A 17060-nucleotide genomic window follows, 5' to 3' on the forward strand; every position below is an offset into this window, starting at 1 on the left:
CACATGTGAATCTGCAGCAACTGACAAGCATGCATCATGGACAACAGGATTGTAAGTGCACTCTGCACTAAAAGCCCATTCTGCATGAGCATCACAGTCTCCTTTTACAAAAGACTCAACAATGGCTGCATTTGTAGTGGAACCAGCATTTGCAATGGAACCACCCTCTTTCTTCTTAACCTCTTTGGCCTTCAACTTAGGACACGACTTGATCAAGTGATCATTAGCTTTACAATAATGGCAACGCATCTTCTTTTTGCCCTTCTCACCAGAATTGTCGGACAAATCACGATGTGAGGTAATGTGCTTTGTAGCACCATTGTCAAAATACCACACATGTGAATCTGCAACAACTGACATGTATGCATCATGGACAACAAGATTATAGGTACACTCTGCACTAAAAGCCCATTCTGCATCAACATCAGCATCACAGTCTCCTTTCAAAGAAGACTCAACAATAGCTGCATTTGTAATGGAACCAGCATTTGCATTGGAACCACCCTCTTTCTTCTTAGCCTCTTTGGTCTTCAACTTAGGACACTACTTGATCAAGTGATCATTAGCTTTACAATAATGAAAACGCATCTTCTTTTTGCCTTTATCACCAAAAATTTTGGACAATTCTCTGCCAGCAAAAGCATTAGGTATAGGTGATTTTCCACACAGAAGAACAATAAGAAGTGGCTGCATTGGTGTTACCACCTTTTCTTTGAACAGCAATAAAGGCTTGTTCAACTGCACACTGTCTAGTCCCGTTTTCTTTTGGAAAGTGACCCTTGCAACAGCGATGTGTATAATGCATCAAACTTGACAAATTCAAGATTTCCTTGGGTCATAAGTCTCCAAGTACTAGCAAAAGTCTGGTAAGAATCTGGCAAGGCATCAAGGATAGTCTGCACAAGGGAACTGTGAGAAATGACTTCACCTACACAAATAAGTTGCTCATTGGTATCCTTGACACCAGCAAGGAAAGTGTCCATATCATCTTCCTCATGCATAATCTTTGACTCCAACTCTTTACGCAACAATGCAGTTTTTGCGTCATTGCGACTTGCATAAAGACCAATCAGAATATCCCAAGCCTATTTTGCAGATTTCACTGAATGAATGTGAGGAGTAATAGTGCGTTTCACATACAATGCAATCAATGCATGAGCATGCGTACCTTTTACATCCCAACAAGCTTGTTCTATAGTAGGCAAATTAACTCTTACAACAGTAATCCTTGTAGCAAGACCTGCAACATCCTCAACATCCCTTGTATCCTCAGAACCAAGACGTACATCAATGCCCTGCATAATGTTCCAAATGCCCTTCGACACAAGAACATGTTGCATCATATAAGCACACATAGGGTAATTGTCCCCATCCAATATGTCCTCAGCTACAAACATCTTGAACACATCTGTGTTGTTGTCGGCCATGGTAAATGTTGCACCTGATGTGAAAACTGTCCGAAAAGAGGAGAAACGAAGTGGGAATAACATGTGCTATTGTTAACCCTCACGGCACACGGACACCCTATGATCTATAAACGTTGTATTATTTAGAGTCAGGTACCGGGCTTGTCGGACCAATAGGAAAAGGGTAGGAGTGATCGCCGATGAGAGGCGCACTCTAACACGAACATGCTAGGGTTAGTTGGCTAAGCATGGGCGCCCAAGTGTGAATGGGGTGAGCTCCTATAAAAGCCAACTAAACCTAATTTTTACTCATTCTCTCATTTGTGCAATAGAAGAGTGCTCTTGCTCCATCTCCATCTCCATCTTCTTCTTCTTCTTCACCTCCTTGTGTGTGTGTGTGTGTGAGAGAGAGAGAGAGGGAGAGTGTGTGTGCGATCGAGCATTACGAAGGCACGACGGCGGCGAAGCGGTTGAGCGCGGCACGACTGCAGCTTCTTCTTCATCGCGGCGAGGAATCCACCACGAAGGCAAGCGTAGAGCGGGGAGTGACACACCCTTTGCTCTCTTGAGCTTGCTAGTTTAAGCTTGTTGTGTGCTTGGAGCCGTTTGTGGCTCGCACACGGTGTATCGGCAAGTCCCTTGCTTCAACAATGCGGCAAGGAGCGCACATTTTTGGCGCCGTTGCCGGGGATATGCCCTACACTAAGCTCGGTTAGCACTTTACGTTTTCTTGTGGTGCAATCTCTATCATAGGAAAGGCAGGGAATGAGGGTGTGTAGTTGTGTGGAGATTTATGTTTTTTGCGTTTTCTACGTTTTTTGGTTTGCACTGCACAGTTAGCATTTCTTGCGTTTTTGCATTTTCTGCATTTTCTGTCAAGTTTCAATTTCTGCAATTTTCTGCGTTTTCTGTGTTAAATTTTCTGTCAAGTTCCAATTTCTGCAATTTTCTGCATTTTCTGTGTTTTTTCAATTTTCTGCATTTCTTGCGTTTTTTCAATTTCTGCAATTTCTGTGCGTTTTCAATTTTCTGCATTTCTTGCATTTCAATTTCTTCAATTTTCTGCGTTTTCTGTGTTAAATTTTCTGTCAAGTTCCAATTTCTGCAATTTTCTGCATTTCTTGCGTTTTTTCAATTTCTGCAATTTCTGTGCGTTTTCAATTTTCTGCATTTCTTGCATTTCAATTTCTGCAATTTTCTGCGTTTTCTGTGTTAAATTTTCTGTCAAGTTCCAATTTCTGCAATTTTCTGCATTTTCTGCGCTTTTTCAATTTTCTGCATTTTCTGCGCTTTTTCAATTTTCTGCATTTCTTGAGTTATTTTCAATTTCTGCAATTTCTGCATTTTCAATTTCTGTATTTTTTGCAAAAAAAAAAATCGAAAAAAAAAATTTTGAAAAAAAAAAGAAGGAAAAAAAATAAACGCGAGTGAGCGGGCGGTTAAATTTTTCGAAAATAAAAAACGGGACTCTTAAAACGGACGGGTTGGTTTGTATAAAAGATAGATCGGGATCATTTCCCCAAGCCCAAGCCCAAGCCCAGGCCTCAGTCCTCAGTCTTATAATATATACCAGACTCACTCTTATATATATACCCTACTCCCTCAAGAGAGAATGAGAGCATGTGGGACAAGTCCTCCACTCTCCTCCTTTCTCTTCCCACTTGCACCCTTGGACTTTCTAGTTTGGGCCTAGTTCCCTACTGGAAATTGACAGTTTTAGGGATTCCGAGGGCATAGAGTGACCAAACGGAGGGCTGTAAAGCACGGCACGACCCTCTGACCGATACGCTCGTTTCGAGCTATCACACGGCCCTTCCACGACACGCTCTAAAAAATCTAGCAAAAAAACAAACAAAAAACACGTTAAAAACTAGTCACAAGGCCTCCTAGAGCAGCTTTTTGACACCTTAGGGTATCAAAAGCACATGCACTTACGCTCTGGGCGGGTGTTAGAGCACGATCACATTGAGGGTGCCTCTCTTCATACGGACACCCATTACCCATCCACGATAAGCTCTAGACCCTCAGCGGGGACACAAGGTAGCACCACCCAAGACCCTAAAATAGCCGCTAGTGATTCCTCCTCCGACTCAGAAATCATGGAAGCATACCCTACCCAAAACACTGAGAGAGAAGGCCATGCACCTCCCGAAGCTCCACAGCCTAGTACTAGTATGTTTAGCCGTTTCATGGAAACATTAGGTAGAGCTACTCGCTCGGAACCTGATGCAAATGAAGCACACGAAGGGGGTGGGGAAGTGAACTCTCCTTTCACATCGCACGTGGACCCCACACCCCCAAAGAGTGTCCATGTGGATATCCTGCCAACTTCTTACCAAGAAGGCCCTGTTGAGCTGCCTCCTTCAGAAGTTCCCTCTAGAGTACCATTGGTGACAAGTAAAACCACGGGGAGCAACATTGCTTCTACCTCACAAGAAACCGTTAACACGTCGACTCTAGAAGGATTGTTCATTAATGATCATTGGACATACGACCTCCACACTAAGGTGTTGACGGATCTACACTCTGGCCACGCCTACCATGTAGGATGGATAGAGATTGTGCAATCCACCTCTAGTGCCACGAGCATCGAAGATCAACAGAAAATGATCTGTAATGTTATCCATGGCATTATTCAATCAGAAAGGCAAAACCGAGGGGTAAATATACTCTCAACTGGCCCCATGAGATTTCTGGATACGAGCAAGGCTCAACAGCCTACTCTATCACAAATGGAGACTCCTCTAATGAGCCCCATGGACCCATCTTACGTCATTTCACCTGGGGTCTCTATGCAATCTGAGCCTCCGAGCGAAAACTTTAGCTTCCCTAACTTGGCTCAACCCTCTATTAAGGAAAACCCAGTGCTCACTCCAGGGATAAGCCTAACAGAGAATGTACCGATGACATCTACGGTTAGCGCAGTGCCACTACCTAGTGTCGTAGTACCTAATATGGGGCCTCGACCGTATGTGCCTCTAGCCCCTTATGCACACATGGCCCCCACACCTCCAATTGTACCACTTGCTTATGCTCCTCGAGTGCCACTCCCTAGCTCTTATCCGAGTGGACCTATGCCCGGTTATATTCCATATCCTGCATCATCCACACATATGCCAAGACCGGTACCTGTCCCTCTCCCACATATGATTCCAAGAGTACCTCCACCGGCCCTACCTCCTCACATAGGTGACTTGGCAGCGTTTGCTCAAACCATAGGTCGATCTATCGCGGAAAATATGCGTCATGCATCTGATAGAGAGCCTAGAAGTTAGGTAGTACAAATTGCCAAACTCACGCAAAAATTCAATGGGGATGAAGATGCTAGGAAACACATTGAAGTGTTTGAACAAGTATGTGATTCCTTAGGGGAACGCAACTAACTACATAAGTGCAATGCCTTAAGCTTGACATTAAGTGAGAAGGCTGGAGATTGGTATAGGACCCTAAGGGTGGACGAGAAAACAATCTACCCTACCCTTCGAAGGTTGTTTCTAAAGGAGTACATACGAGAAGGTGTGCTTTGGGGTGTAGCATCTCAGCTACAGAAGGCCGAACGTAAGGAAGGAGAGTCAGTAAGGGACTTCATTAGTCGTCTAAAGCACTTAAACTCTCACTGCCCTGTAAATGAGCGCTTCAACAATAACCAACTGCTTGATCGATTCATTCGAGGGTTGAGGAATGAAGGAATCTATAATGGACTAGTGATTAGAGGTATCACAACCTGGGAAGATGTCACTGCCAATGCAATCCAATTAGAGGACAACTTGATGATAGCAGGCATGAGGGTGTCTACTGACACGAGATCCACTAGCTCACAAGCCATTGAGTATGAACCCATGACTGCAAAGCCCATTGCCAATGAGCCAAAGGTATTTGAGACATTCTTGACAGACCTCACCAAGGCAATCCAAGAGTCTCTTAAGGATAATCGACCCCCTCAAAATAGTCACATGTATCCAAGAAGGGAGCAACAATGGTGTTCCATTTGCTTAGGTCCACATAGCACTAGTGAGTGCCCTACGTTTAGAGTAAAATTTAATGGAACTTGCAACGCATGTGGTAGGTATGGTCACCAAGATAAGGATTGTTTAATGATCAAACGTATGATGGCAAATAGACCACCTGTAGCCTGGACGGATACACCTCGAGCTCCTGTATTGATGCCTGCTCCACCTGTTCAGCAACTACCGCAACACATGGTCCCTAGATCTCAAAATGTTGTACAAGCTACACCGCTACCACCTCCTGTGCTAGGACCGTAGCCCCCGCATCCAAGAGTCGCCCCTATGAACCAAGTGGGTTGCGAGCCATCAAATGCTTATCCAGATGGCTGTGAGGAGGAAATAGACACTAGTATTGCCTACGGACTTGATACATTGGAAGAGTGTCCTATATACTACATGGAAGATTGTTGGGGGCAAGTCAAGCTGGTTTATCAAGCTGCTGCTCTCGCATCCAGAAGTCAAAATATCAACACCCAGGCTAGGAGGCCACCTCTTCAATGCTACGAGTGTGGTGGACCACATCGAGCAGCGGAGTGCCCTATTAGGCTGCAAAAGAATGCTGCACAGATGCAAATGAATCAAGGGAGCACGTCTGCAATGCCAATACTCACATGTAATCGTTGTGGCATAGATCACTTGATTGCCCAATGCCCCTATAACCCAAATGCGCCTAAAATCACACCCCTGAATTTGGTCGAAATTGCTAGTGTGACATCGCCAATACCACCCGTCGCACCCGCTTATGCGATTACACGGTCCATGCTTCAAGGGCCAGGCCATATCCTCGAAGAGAGAGATACCGCGTCAGTTATCCAAGCAAGGAAAAAGAAGACACGAAGGAAGAAGTCGCAGAATACGGAAAATTCAAAGCCAAGTTCCAAAACAAACATAGGAACAGGAGATGACCCCGTGTATATGAATGACCTCGAGGATGATTCAGATTCAATCGAGACAATGGAGACTAGAACCAATACCACAAAGGGAAAGACCGACAAAGAAAACCGTAACATGGAACCAAATGAAAACCGAATAAGAGAAAATCATAAAGAGCCTCTGAAAACACCACAAGTGTTTCCAAATCCAATCCAAGACCCCCAAGATAAACCGCAGGGGCAAAAAGGGAAAAATCGTAAAAAGAAGATTGGGACGTACCCAAACCCAGTAGACGAGATTAAGCAGGTGAAACATCTAAGAGGTTTAGTGGAGGAGACTCAAAGGAAACTAGAACCAGAACCCATGCATGTCAAAATTCATGACACAGTGTTTCCCACGCAAGTTCATCCACCCCACATGAACCATAGACCGTTAGCCATATCTAGTATCATCCAAGAAGGGAGTGAGGACGGGACATCAGAAAGTGAGCATACACCTTTCTTGTTGGAAAGGATGTTTAACGAAGGAATACCTGATCCCATTGAGGAATATGAGATTCCATCCTCACCAGTTCCTAGTCAAGGACCTACACCCTGCAAAACGCCAATGAATGTTGCCAAACTAGTGGACTTCATGTCTTCTGAGGTCCGAACCACGATCATAGCAAAGTTGTATGGAGATCCTGAGTTATTCCTTGCACTTCGAGCATTCCTTAACGGAGAGCTACGAACGGGATTACCGCAGTTTGCGCAACCAAATAGGCCTGACTCGATTATGATTGATGAGGAAAATCATGTGCAATCACTTGACTTAGATGGACACGAGTCTGTGATCGAGGTACCCATTAACGAATTAGGGCAGTATTTTGAAGGCGACGAGTCTAATGCGACCCTACCCATCACTACCAAGGGATTAACTATAAAGGGAATTCTTGATGGTGGTGCGGGAGTTAGCATCGTTACAAAAGATTGTTGGGAATCCATGGGAAAACCCCGCCTCAGTGTTACTAACATTGTGGTAAAGATGGCAAATGGTACCATAGCCAAACCTATGGGGATGCTCAAGGATCTTAAGATCAAAGTTCTAGGACACAAGGTACGACATACGTTCATTGTAATGGATTTCTCTAAACACCTTATGTCATATGAAATGATTTTAGGACGACCATTCATGAGGGAAGCACAAATGGTTCATGATTGGTCTAAAAATCATGTCTATTTGCAATTCCAAGACTCTGTCCTTAGAGTGGATTTGGTGACTGGTAAGGTACACCCCTTAGGGAGTAAAACCATTATTGATCATCGCTCTGACACCACAGTTCACTCGGCCCCACTACAATATTGTTACACTTGTAAGAAGGATACAGACATTGGCCAAGATTCTCCTTATATGGATATCCTACCTGGGATGACTGAGTCGGACAATGTGGATTGGGTCCACCTAGCATCAACCATAGACACTTGGGGAAATAGGGGGACGACCTGGGTAACACCTGAGGGGGATGAAATGCCTATACCCTAAAATATGCTACAAGCAATGCATATCGCTTCTGACAAGACTCATCCTAATATAACGAAGAAAACATACAAGTGGGTCCCTAAAGCTTCTTTAGTGACCATAGCTAGTGCTAAAAAACAGAAGCCTTGTAAGGAACGTACCAATCGCTCCAAGAAAAGTAAGAAAATGTTGCGATGGATCCCTAAACGACTATTGGAAGCCCAAGGCTACTATCAAGAAAATGATCAAATCTAGGTGCCAAAACGTAGATTGTGCTCTTACCTATCACCTGACCCAAGTAAGCCCAATCCCGTAGCTCCAAAACGAATCAATGATCGTGGAAAGGAAAAAATCACAGAATGCTACACACCCACTCCCGAGCTAGTTTGGGTACCAAAGAAAGAACGATTTGTTCCACCTAGCTCAGGAAGGGGGGAGTCCCATGAAGATTCTAGCTCCTCATGTAATACATCCATAGAGGTAAAAGCTTCTACACAGCCTCCATCTATAGTAGTGGACCTCCATGAAGCTACAAAGGAATCCACACCTCCCAGTGTTCAAAAATCACCTGATGAACCACTTCAAGTTCAATCCTGGGAGAGTACCTTACCACCCTTGCAACTTGACGAGGCACCTAGGGTAATAGAAAACTACTGGCAAAAATCCTCACCTATTACCAACTGGAACAATTGGTTTCAAATGGTGACAAGCTCATTTCAAACGGTATGATCTACCCAAGGAAGGGGGGAGTGTTTGCTGACAGTCATCATTCACTTGCTTCCCTCTCAACCTTTTTCCCTGACCTCTCAATCTCCGATCTTAGGGAATGTACATATAAAGCTTTATACTCACAAAAAACAAAAAAATAAAGAGCAAGAGCAATTAGCAAACGAGTATGCACAATAAAAGTCAAAACATTGACTCAGACCTACACATGTCACAACTGGTACAGTGAAACAGAAACCTATGCCATAAAACACCTTTGATCCTCATCACTTGAGTGATGGAGGGTAGGTAAGATTAGTACGATAGGAGTGTTTCTGTTTTAGAGTTGAGAGATTAGCGAAGTTATCTTTTCCCACTAATGTGCCTCCTGGAGGTATTGTTTGTGTTTCATAGTGTGTACAGGAACGTGTTGCTGTGGTTAAGATTTGGACCTTCATGGAACCTTCAGATCAAGCGCGACCATCAACACAAACAGGTGTTTCTTGTCCATTAGCATTGCCCTTATCTTTTTGCATCCATGTTTGTCTGCTTTGATTGTGATTGGTAGCATAATATTCAGCGCATTGGCTTAGTATCAAACATTTAATTCAATGTAGTGTTTTGTCATAGTCACTTGTCTCGGTTTAAAAATCAAGCAATCCGACTAAGCTAGTTTGACCAAGCTAGGTATTAGAAATCTTCTCTCAATACCATGGGGAATGCCTTCCTAATAAACAATGGTTACTTAGGTTCTTAATCCGATTTAGGCAGCATTGTATGAAATGTACTAGGGCTTTCTAGTGGGCTTAACCCTATTGACCTTTAGCTTAAGTATTATAAAGGGAGTTTACTAATGTGATGAGCCTGGGGAGGGTAACAGTGTTTATGACCCCCAAAAGTTACAAATTAAAATGCTGAAAATGAACAAACAAAAAATCAAAGTGCCACAATGTAAAATTTTAAGCTGGAAGAGAAATCTCAGGTTGATTTGGTACTTCACTCACATGTATCGCCTATGGTACTAAAGCCCTAGAGGTTCCCAGCGTGGGCGCTTTTCCTTGAGAAGCAAAAAACCCAAGGCATACAAAATAAGCACACACATCATAATTGAATCAATGTGAAAAGACTTTGGGGGGTCAACGAAAAAGTAATCAGTCAGGCGATGATTTCATGAGAAATTCCTTTTATGGTAGCTTAACTACAAAGTTTTCTAGATATAGCCTCTAGTCAGCCCTCGAACATGAATACTTGGCTCTCGCAATTAAACAACTTAATTGACCACAAAAAATTAAGAAGCTTACCCATGGTATTAATATTCGATCTCTAGTGCCTTTCGACCGTCACTTGTCTAATTTTTTACCTTTACATCTGTTTATGCATTTGATTACATTGCAATTTAATGTTCATTGCTACCAAATTGTTTGAAATTCTTTGACCAATCAATATGTCTACCTAAAACTGCATATGTTTTTTAAGAGAATGCAATTACTGTGCCAATGCTGTTTGATTTTGCAGTGACTGAAGAAGGCTAAGGACATTCATCTCAAATGCTCTTCCACCTCGACGAACCAGCTTCAACTCAATAGCTTCCGAGGACGGAATCTACATCAGGAAGGGGGGCATGTTAACCCTCACGGCACACGGACACCCTATGATCTATAAACGTTGTATTATTTAGAGTCAGGTACCGGGCTTGTCGGACCAATAGGAAAAGGGTAGGAGTGATCGCCGATGAGAGGCGCACTCTAACACGAACATGCTAGGGTTAGTTGGCTAAGTATGGGCGCCCAAGTGTGAATGGGGTGAGCTCCTATAAAAGCCAACTAAACCTAATTTTTACTCATTCTCTCATTTGTGCAATAGAAGAGTGCTCTTGCTCCATCTCCATCTCCATCTTCTTCTTCTTCACCTCCTTGTGTGTGTGTGTGTGTGTGTGTGTGAGAGAGAGAGAGAGAGAGAGGGAGAGTGTGTGTGCGATCGAGCATTACGAAGGCACGACAGCTTCGAAGCGGTTGAGCGCGGCGCGACTGCAGCTTCTTCTTCATCGCGACGAGGAATCCACCACGAAGGCGAGCGTAGAGCGGTGAGTGACACACCCTTTGCTCTCTTGAGCTTGCTAGTTTAGGCTTGTTGTGTGCTTGGAGCCGTTTGTGGCTCGCACACGGTGTATCGGCAAGTCCCTTGCTTCGACAGTGCGGCAAGGAGCGCACAGCTATATAGCAAAAACCATAGAAGATTGTAAGGGATATGTTATGCAAAAAACAACACTGACAAAAAATTTGCACAAAATGACAAAATAACGTGTGCATTAATATCTGTAGTGGAAGTACAGGCCAAAATGAGCCCGAAATTTTTGTCGACCTGTGAATGCTCGCCGAATCTCACCAAAATCGGAGAAAGTGAGCAGGCATGTGCTGGAGCTGCTGGCGACTAAGCCCAAGAGGACGTAACCTGCTCTGATACCAATTGTTGGAATTAGGATTGCAGGAAAACACACACAACTTGGAGAAGACGAAGGAAGCCCAAGGCACACAACAAAGAGTGTATTACTTAGTGTGCAATGGGAAGATAGATAGCCCTAGAATGATGGGCGTATATAGAATGCACGAGGGAAAAAACCTCCTAAAGAGGGAAAAAATGCCTCGACGGTCCTAAGTGTGTTCGCACACATCACTAACACATGTATATGGTAACAAACTGCATAGCTCAAAAGTAGCTCCCTCTCGCTCAACATGTTGCAAGAGCAACTATGTTGAAATCAGCATAGGTGTAAACTTGTTTGCATAGTAGAACTATGCCTTTTGACTCTACTTGCATGTTGATGGACTCTCCTCACCTGATCATGATCAAAGCATAGTTATTTGTTAAAATAACTAATGACTGCTGCATATGACCATTACCTAATGCAATGAGGTGAAGAGGAGGAAAATGATAAGAAGAATGAGTACAAGTTGGTGACATACGTGTGTTTGTTTTTACATCTCATTTTTACACTTTCCAGCATGTAGTCTATGATGCTTTTGACTGGTTGGACAAATGCAAGGAGTGATTGGTTAGACGTCACTAATGTCAATTGGCCCTCCATCTAGGTGAGCATCACCACACAATGGGTCACTACCGATCTATTCATATAGTCCCTCATAGAGCCGGTGATACTTATTAACAATGAATTCTTCTGAATAAAGAGCTTCTTGCATCTTGCCTTACATGCCATTAAGTCTCAGTTATATGAAGCCATTTCGTACATGAAATATCGCCTGTAAATCTCAAAAATCTTCATTAAGTAAAGCGTATGCTTTTATACTTTCTTTTCTCAAGAAGAATATTTTTGAACTTTGTGTGTGTGTGCGCGTGCACGCACGCGTGCACCTTTGCTCGTGTGCTAATTTTGAAATTTGTTTAATATATCTTTGGTTAGGGTCTAGAAACGAGAAGAAGAGAATTTTAGCATCGCATGGGAAAACCCCTAAAAGACGACAAAGATCTACCCAATGAGTCTTGAATTTAGGGGGTGGGGGGCGGAGAGAGAGAGAGAGAGAGAGAGAGAGAGAGAGAGAGAGAGAGAGAAGAAGAAAATTTTTGACGTCTCAAAAACAATCCAAATTGAGAATAAAGATATACATGAGGAGCCTTAAACTTGAAGCTAGAGAGACAGAGAGGGAGGTTTGGAACTCAAGAATTGATAAGACATCTATAACTTTATTATAGAGACTACAAATTTCTCAAAATTTGGGACACATCCACACGTTTCCAAGGTAGAGCATTTCCTCAACACTGAGCATCTCCATGTCCCAATCGGGGTACATCCATGACAAGAGGGAGGCTCACACGTGCTACTCACATGGATGACCTCTTGACATTGGTGGTTGCCTATGGGAATCGTTCTTAGAGAAAGCCATGGTCCATTGTAGAGGTCGAATCCATTGTGTGTGTGTGTGTGTGTGTGTGTGTGTGTGTGTGTGTGTGTGTGTGTGTGTGTGAGAGAGAGAGAGAGAGAGAGAGAGAGAGAGAGAGAGAGAGGTTTTTGGTTTGGTATGTGGAGTTTTCTATTTTGCTAATTGCACACAAGTTGTGAGCTCTGGACATGGATGAGTATGAGGAGAACAAAATTTTGTTTGGTGGTTCTCTTGGGAGGTGGATGACAAAGCCCTCAAAAGCTACTTTAGGAGGTTTGGCAAGGTTGTGGAGGCCAAGGTTATGATGGTTAGGGATACTAGCACACTCATGGTTTTGGATTTGTTAACAAAAGAAGCAAGGAATATGCTATTTATAAGCTTCATGATAAACCTTTGTTTTAATTGTGGACAACCGGGTCAATGGGCAAGGGATTTTCCTTCTGGTAGCGACGACAAGTTTTCCTATGGTTGCGACAAGGATAATAGTTGCTATGATAGTGGCCCTGGGCTCGATGAGTGCTACAATGGCCACAGCAACTTTGGGGTGCAAATAGAGTGTATGATAGCTTAATAATCATGATGGATATGATAAATATGATGATAATCAAAGAAGTCAGAGAAGTCAAAGATCTATCCATTGAGTGATTTGATATGAGAGAGAGAGAGAGAGAGAGAGAGAGAGAGAGAGAGAACATGGTCACCACTCAATCCGAAGCAACATCAAAGATCTATATCTATATATATGATGAGTCTTGAACTCAAAGACTGAAATGCAAGAGTGAATGTCCCAAGATCTCTCTTCTATAACTGGGTAAAATTCGTAAATTGTTCACAAGAACGCAATAGATATGCATGCGAGTAAAATAAATTAATAGATATGTTGTGTTGAACTGCATTCCAAATGTTGAAGTAGATGTCGTAACAACTCTACTCTTTATCAAAGCTTTATTGGTCGTATCACTCAGGGGGTGCACTATGTAATCATGTTAATGTATAACGTGAGTTCGCAAGGAGGGAATTTAAAATACAAAAAGTTTAAGCAATTTAATAGAGATACATTAAAATAAGGGGTTTTCTAATTCAGTTTTGAAAAAAAAATCTTAAAATAAAGTGTCATTGTATTCATGCAAACATGTTAAAAAGAGAATTTTTAATACCCCATGAACGTATGTTATATAGGGGGGAACTAAATGGTGAACCCCCCGAGTTGTATTGGTGGCTATAGACTTTTTATCTCTTTGAACCATGTTGACTTATGAAGTTGATCTCTCTCTATGGGTTATGTGAAGATGTGTAATGCTACAAGTCTTGCATATGAGAAGGAGGATGAGATGCAAGCAATCAAAAGAGTAGCAAGACTCCAAGGCCAATTGTACGTCAAAGCCAAAGACGTGAATTTGGGTCAATGGCTGGGGGGTTGGGGATGGAGGGAGGGAGGGAGGGAGGGACACTCTTTATCAATGGTGTCCTTATGGTGCATGTGAGTGCATCAAATGATTCGATGGAGAGACTCAATGATCTATAGAGAGAACATTTTAATACACAATAATGGAGCAGTGATTGTATGGCTGGTGTTACATACTTAAGGCACAAAAATAGCATTAAAGACCATGCCTTTGTGGCCGCAGCAATGTGCAGGTTACATAGTAGTAAATATAGACAAACGTTGTCTGTTGTCAAAGTCGTGGCTTAGAGCCCATGGGACTTGGTGTCTTGCCACATCCACCCAAAAGTGTCTGTAAATGAGATGGCAAGAGCACATATCGTCAGAGCATGATGCCACTCTGCTTGACTGTGGACTCCGGAGTTTGGACATGAAAAAAATCATGTGCGTGATTAGCAATAGGCGGGTTCGATGTGTACATTCCACTGTCGTGCGGATCAGTCTTTGTCAACTGATTACCTCTGATTCTTGAAGTGCTTAGCAAAAAGTATGAATATATTTGTCTGTCTATCTAAGTGGCAATACAGGCACCCAAATGGGCTCCCGTGTAAGCATGTCCGGTGCCCGTGTGTGACACAGGCCTAAGACAATGCGATTACGAGCAGAAATGTTTCCCGAGGGTTTGAACTTTGCGCTACCAAACAATATCGTAGCGCAACCAAACAATTCCTAGAATTTGATATCGTAGCGCAACCAAACAATATATAGCACGCTGTGAGCTTCAGCCTGCCTACCTCATTCTCTCAAAAGGACGGGCGTGCAAGCATGTGCGGACACAGAGAGAGAGAGAGAGAACCTTGTAGCCTTATGTCCATCATTTCATGACTGATGCATCAAAAGCAGTATAACAAATGAGCCCATCATGCCCCTCAACCTGCATGAAAGCCTTTGAAAAACTTGAGAATGTGATCATTCACCACCTCTGGTTGCTCTAATTGCATAAAATGCTGCACCCCTTCAAGGATTATAGTCTCTTTCAGTGAGGGTACATCTGCTAACATCCCATGTTTGATGTAGTCCTTCGCACCCGCAAACTCATATACAAGATCTTGGTCACCAGCGATATAGATTTACGGAACCGTCACTTTGCTTCCTGCCCACGCAGCCGTGAGTTCCCAAGACCTGCATTTACCACAAGCCCTTCTTCTGAAGCTTTGCAAGGGTGCTCATATCTCAATTAACTGGTCTCTCAAACAAACATACAAAAGTATGCAGGGGCCCGAACACAAGAGCCCTAAACCCTAAATGGTGTGCCGAAACAAACAAATCAATAGCACCAAAACATACAGATCCACAAGCCCTTCTTCTCAAGCTTTGCAAGGGTGCTCATATCTCAATTAACTGGTCTCTCAAACAAACATACAAAAGTATGCAGGCCCGAACACAAGAGCCAGCATAAATGCAACCTTACTAAACAAACAAATCAATAGCACCAAGACTTACAGATCCAAAGCCCTGTAATAATTTAGCGGGGGAGTGAACCCATGCTTTGCAAACTCAGAAACATAGTATGCAATGTCCTCCTCGGATGTCCATGCTGGAAGAGGCACACTCTCCTTCACTTGGCTCAAACCTTCCATCTTCTGATCCAGCCTACGGCTGAAAAGGTTTCTGAAAAGGACCTCTGATGTAATTTGCTCTATTTTAGCTTCCATCTTGCCAGGTGCCTAAATTGAGCTAATAAGGGTTAACAAAATATAGTAAAAAGAAAAGAACATGCTCTTATCACTACCCAGAACATGGAATTTGTAATAACAAAACAACTTATAATGCCTTCTCGTACTCCATCTTCTCCGGCTATGCAGGGACGTGTTGTGTGCATATGTTGCCTACAACAGAAAGAACCGATTGCGCACCATAACAATGCGTCTTTGCCTCCATACCTGAAATTGGCAAATGTAGTGGTCTTCTCCAAAAGCAGCTCTCATCAACTGCACCATGCTGCCAGACGGGTGCCGAGCAGGAAAATAAACACTAAGGGTTGCGAGTGCAATGATTCAGTCGGGCCGAAAGAGGGCAAACTGCCACCCAATCACTGCACCCCAATCATGAGTAACCAAATATACCTGCAAAAAACAAGATTAAAGGTAACCTTGAGGATGTACATTAGTACAAAGCTTGACCTGCAATTAGGGAAGGCATTCAGGTCATGTGTGTATACACACACCTTTTCCACTTGGAGAGCATCCAGCAGGCCGACTAAGTCTCCCACAATATGCAAGTAGGTGTAATTGTTGGACCCCTCAGGTGCAGAGGTGTCTCCATAGCCACGCATATCTGGCGCAATTGCTCGGTATCCAGCTCTCGCAAATGCAGGAATCTGCTTGCGCCATCCATACCAGCCCTCTGGAAAGCCGTGGAGAAAGAGTACTACTGGGCCTGCACCAAGGCAATGTTGCGCTCTCTCTCTCTCTCTCTCTCTCTCTCTCTCTCTCTCTCTCACCTTCTCCCATTTCGACAAAGTGCATGGAGATGCCATTGGTGGAGATGGTTCGGTGCGTCGCGCCCTCCATCGCCAGCTTCAGCTGCTACCCTGCTGCCACAAGCGCTTGCTAATTGTATATCTGTAGGCTCGGTACAATCGCCAAGCTAGCGACATGCCAGTTGCACACTGCAAGTGGCCGACTTAAAAGAGGGAACAGAGCGCGTCCGCACGGCCAGGGTTGAACCCCACAGCGAGACCGTCGCTGTTGAAAAACTAATAAGGTAAGAGCCAGTTCACATGAGCTACAGGCTCGCAATTGGTTGCCATTGGAAACCAAGGGCTGTTTAGTTCACATGGTCGCAGGAAAATGATGCAAAAAGGAGTTCTTATTTCCGCAAACTCAGCCCGTTAACCAAATCCAGCGTATGCTGACTGCACGCAGTGCACGATTTTGTCTTTTTTTGCAGTTGCACTCTTGCTTCAACCCCAAGAGGTGGAGCAAGAGGGCAACCTATTCGCAACCATGAACCAGCAACCAGGCCAACCCACCATGGAAACACAACAAATTGGCAGTTGGTTGCGCACATGTTGCCAACCAGCCCCTCACCCTCATTGCCATCCTCATCTATAAGTGACACAAGAGGAGTGTCAAGGGATCGACAGCGGGGGCGTGTGCTTTGGGCCGTCGGATCTTTGCAGCGGGGGGGGGGGGAGCGCTCTAATAAGTTAAGTGCATGCTCCCGCCTTGCCATGCCCTTTGTGGATCCCCATCCTTCAAGGAAAAGTAACACTTAGAGCTCCTTCCCA

The 17060-nt window shown here is 43.7% G+C and overlaps 1 pseudogene across 1 annotated transcript; it reads right to left on the minus strand.

The window, feature by feature from the left end:
* Nucleotides 1-12411: 12411 nt before the first annotated feature.
* On the minus strand, nt 12412-16452 carry LOC147464279 (epoxide hydrolase 3-like; annotated as a pseudogene). Its single transcript, XR_015188300.1, has 5 exons — nt 16272-16452; nt 15996-16207; nt 15712-15894; nt 15272-15495; nt 12412-14950 (listed from the first exon to the last, which is right to left on the minus strand). The product of XR_015188300.1 is annotated as an epoxide hydrolase 3-like (transcript).
* Nucleotides 16453-17060: the final 608 nt, after the last annotated feature.

Source organism: Adiantum capillus-veneris, chromosome 1, assembly GCF_014529385.1.
Source record: "Adiantum capillus-veneris isolate H3 chromosome 1, ASM1452938v2, whole genome shotgun sequence".
NCBI classification, from domain to species: domain Eukaryota; kingdom Viridiplantae; phylum Streptophyta; class Polypodiopsida; order Polypodiales; family Pteridaceae; genus Adiantum; species Adiantum capillus-veneris.